Source organism: Brienomyrus brachyistius, unplaced genomic scaffold, assembly GCF_023856365.1.
Source record: "Brienomyrus brachyistius isolate T26 unplaced genomic scaffold, BBRACH_0.4 scaffold32, whole genome shotgun sequence".
In the NCBI taxonomy this organism is placed as follows: Eukaryota; Metazoa; Chordata; class Actinopteri; order Osteoglossiformes; family Mormyridae; genus Brienomyrus; species Brienomyrus brachyistius.
This window is the reverse complement of record NW_026042307.1, coordinates 4472881-4477524: the sequence shown is the minus strand read 5'-3', so window position 1 is coordinate 4477524 and position 4644 is coordinate 4472881. Positions and strand designations below refer to the sequence as shown.

Below are 4644 nucleotides of genomic sequence, written 5' to 3'. Positions count from 1 at the left end.
CAGGAACTTAAATACATGGAACAAGGCAGCAGGAAACAAGACACGACTGGGCACGATCAGGAAATCACACGTGGGTAATTAGGGGGCGTGGCACACACGAGGAGCGGACGGAGCGGGTGTCACACCCCAACATCCTATTGGCCTTTTTTATTGCTTCCCCACACTAGTGAGAATGGGACATGGAAGCATCAACATACACACCAAGGTCTTTCTCATGATCAGCTACCTTTATTTCAGTGACACCCATGAAATACCTGTATTAAATCCATGCTGGCTATCCCGCAAAATGTTACTGGAGTCCAGGTAATCTACCATTTTCTCTTTGATTATAGCCTCCATAACTTTACCAGTTATACAAGTTAGACTGATTGGCCTATAGTTAGACAAATTACTTCTATCCCCTTTTTTGAAAATAGGCGTTATGAAGGCGTGCTTCCAATCAGAAGGTACCACACCTTCAGATAAGGATTTTTGAAACAGTAAAGTTAAGGGTCGGCAAATAATATCCCTCATCTCTTTTAACACTATAGGTAAGATGCCATCAGGGCCCTGTGATTTATTTATTTTGAGCTTAGCTAGGCTTTGCAAAACATGTGCTTCAGTCATATATATATTAGTTATAGACAATGCTGGATAGGTAATAACTGGTAAATTACTAAGGTCCTCAGAGAGAGGAAGGATGCCGGATCCATCAAATTGACAGGTCAGGTCAAAAGGTCACTTGTGGGCGGGGCTTGTGTAGGCGGGGTTGTGGTGGTACGATGTGACGTCACGGGAGTTGGATTTATTATTTATTTATTATTTATTATTATTTATTTATTAAATTATTTATTTATTAAATGATTTATTATTTATTTTAAATTATTTATTTTTAATTATTATTTATTATTATTATACATTATTTTAAATGATTTATTTAATTATAATTTTATTTTAAAATTATATTGAGGAGAGTGCTATATTGAGGAGAGTGCTTATGAGTGTGTGTGTTATTTTAATAAGTTATTATTTTGTCGGGCACAGCCGGGGCCGAGCGGGGGTGGGTTACCTGATGGAGCGTGAGCGTACGGCGTGTCTGGTGTTACGGTACCGCGGTAAGGTCCCGGGCTTTGGAGAATCAGCAAAGGCCTTAGAACCCTGTGTCTGGTGCGGTACTGCGCTAAGGTCCCCGCGGGCTCGGATAATCCTCGGAGAGAACGATGCCGGGGAGCTGAGAGCCGTGCCGCGGCGCGAGTCTGATGCCGGAGAGCTGAGAGCCGTGCCGCTGCGCGAGTCTGTGACAAACTCTGAGAGACTGAGACTCTGGGAGAAAATGATAAAGTTGGAGCGAAGAATGAGAGGAGGAGGAGGTGGAGGGTCTGTCGTCCAATAAAAACGCTTGGCGGTAGTTTTGACAATGTATGTGTGTTTCTTCCTCACGCAGGCGTTTGTATTACATCAGCGTATGGTGCCACACTTTTGAAGGCCGTCTCTATCGACTTGGGCCATACATGCACCCCCAGTAAAATCAGTTTGAAGCTTTGTTCCCCGTATATGACCTCGCACAAGTACAGATATGAGTGCACCTGGTTAATTACAATTAAATAATCTAGTAAAGACACGCAAGCGTATTACATCAGCGTATGGTGCCACACTTTTGAAGGCCGTCTCTAACGACTTGGGCCATACATGCACCCCCAGTAAAATCAGTTTGAAGCTTTGTTCCCCGTATATGACCTCGCACAAGTACAGATATGAGTGCACCTGGTTAATTACAATTAAATAATCTAGTAAAGACACGCAAGCGTATTACAGCAGCGTATGGGGCCATACTTTTGAAGGTCGTCTCTAACGTCTCGGGCCATACATCAAGTTGGACACCTCGACTCCCAGTGCTTAATAGAGAAACGATATGACTGCACCTGGGGAGACCCTCGGCGAGCGGGGAGGGGGGCCTTTTCCTCCTAGGGTAGAGGCGCCAGGCCTTATCACCCGTACCACGCCCCCACCAGCGGGGAATATATGGAGCTTTGCGATGTATGGGGAACACTAATTCTTAAAAAAATACAGACATGTCCAGCACTACCGAAATGAAAGATTCAGCCTCACCTTCTAAGACTCAGCAGGAGCAGGAGACCGTTATGCAGCCTCCGGGGGCTCCTAGGACGATTGATACGGCAAGTAGACGGGTACCTATGATGCGCCCGTCGGAAGACCCGAGAGCTACCTGGGAGCTGCCCAACGGGGATAAACTGGTCTGCCTCTTTGACAACGCTGCGGAGGATCTGCGCGTCTTTCAGGTCATCGGAGACGGCCCAGACCCCACGAAAGACGACCCTTATCAGGTGTTTTTTTCTGAAACGGAATGGGGAAACTTGAAGACTATCGTTGCTCCGTTGATGGAGGAGACCCCCGACCCCGACATTCAGGTGGACAAGGGAAGAATGGAGATGTACTATAGAGATGCTCGTAAACAACGTAGCACCTTTATGAAGTGGGACGCGACCGGGGAGCTGGACAAGAGAATGCTGAATATATGGCAGCGGCCTAAATGCGACTGTTTTGGGCTGCTGATACCGTTTGTGATTTGGATGCGGGTGATTAAAGAAAAGTCCGGTTACTTCCAAGCGATGTTTAAGGAGAGTCGGGGGCGTAAGGAGATGCAAGAGTTGAAAAAACCTACGCCGTAAGGATCACCCCCACCCCCTCTCCCCCTCACCCACCGTCGCTATATAAAGTGGACTCCGTTACAACCCCTTTCACAAACATCAACAACATCATGGCAGCATCAGCAAATTATAGCAACAGTGTGTTCTCCGACGACGAAAGCAGGGACAATGAGGCTACAACTGCAACACAGGCCTCTGATCCTGGGGAACTCCCACCAACACCAGCCTCTGACGCCGGGGAGCTCTCCCCGTCCCCTCCATCAACACCGGCCTCTGATCCTGGAGAGGACTCTCCGGCGCCTGAGATCTGCACGCTTCTCTCCAGACCGGCTCTCTGCCGTGGGATGCTGACTTGTATTAAGGCTATGATAGTGGGCCTTTTAGCCTCAGTCATCAGGAAACATCAAGAGAGAAACTGCTACGGTTGTGAAGTGCGGCACCCCAGTCAGAGACAACACCCTTGTTTGTTTCCCCCAGGTAGAAATTACTTTTACATACACTTTGACTCTGTGTTGCGTGACCTCTGGACCGACCGGCTGACACCCGCCTTGACCCACGTTCTGTCGACCCTGGGCATCGGAGCGGCCGTCGGCAGGTTGGAGGGGGCAGTGGAAGCTATCCTGTACGATCTGCATGAGGCCCGCGACGGCATGCTGGAAATCAGTCGACTGGAACAAGATCTGTTTGAACAGAACCCCTCCCTTAAGCAGCTCCTGGAAGAAGAATTTCTGACTCGTTGGGAGGCCTGAGAGTAAAACAAAAGCATCTTGTGATGGGGAACGGTATCGGGAGACTCTTACGACGGTTTATGTTAAATGTTTTTTTAGAAAAAGTTAGTCCGCTGTTGATGCATGCTATTGATAAAAACAAGAAAAGCGATTGTGGGGATAGGGATGATCATGCTTGTTGCTGCTTTCATAGAGTGTTATTTGAGATTGCTCAAGTCGGAGAAAATTATCAGCGGGGGATGGATTTACTTACTCAGCTGATGGCAGAGGGAGAAAGACAATCCCCCGAAAGTCTCATACGCGCCTGTCTATCTTGTATCCCCGACAATGAATTTGACTGTAATCACATTTTTGTATTTTACGCTTTAATAGTAGATGTAGTTGCCTATAAATTTCATGATAACCAGCCTATCGATGTTAATCAGTTGCTTTCTACTGTGCATACATGTATCGTTGAAAAAGCCACTATATCCACCTTAATGCATGTGACATCGCTAATCTTCCTCAACAACTGTCACGGGTGTAACTAATTGTATACCTGCATTTTTAAAATATATATCTTTCACTAATTGTATACCAGTATTTTTTAAATATATCTTAAAAAATGTAACTTTCACAAATTGTATACCAGCATTTTTTTAAATGTATCTTTCACAAATTGTATACCAGCATTTTTTAAATGTAACTTTCACAAATTGTATACCAGCATTTTTTAAATGTATCTTTCACAAATTGTATACCTGCATTTTTAAAATGTAACTTTCACGAATTGTATACTAACATTTTTAAAATATATATATCTTTCACTAATTATATACTAATAAAAAAAAATTTAAAATTATAATAATAATAAAAAAAATGTAAAACTTGAATACCAGTGTCTTTGTAAATAATAGACAAATATGTTGAGCAGGGTGGCCGAGTGGTTAAGGCGTTGGACTTAAGATCCAATGGACATATGTCCGCGTGGGTTCGATCCCCACCCCAGCTAAACTCTTTTGTAAAATAATAATAATAATAATACACAATATTAAATAATACACAAACTCTACACAATATGGGTTAAATACAGAAAAAAACAGAATTTCACTGATGTTCACTCAGTCTGTTAACATCCTCCCCCCCTCCACAGACAGCTATAAAACGGCACTTCGCCGCTCTCTCCCACTCACTGTGTGTGAAGCATGTCTGTTGCCAAGACTACAGCTCGCGTCTTGAGCCGTTCGTACTATGACCCCAGCCAGCCGGGGTCATACGGGGGTTTCTCC

General features: G+C 44.7%; 1 non-coding gene across 1 annotated transcript; it reads left to right on the top strand.

The window, feature by feature from the left end:
- The first annotated feature begins 4284 nt into the window (after positions 1–4284).
- Positions 4285–4367, top strand: trnal-uaa (transfer RNA leucine (anticodon UAA)). The gene has a single exon. It is a non-coding gene; the product is annotated as a tRNA-Leu (tRNA).
- Positions 4368–4644: the final 277 nt, after the last annotated feature.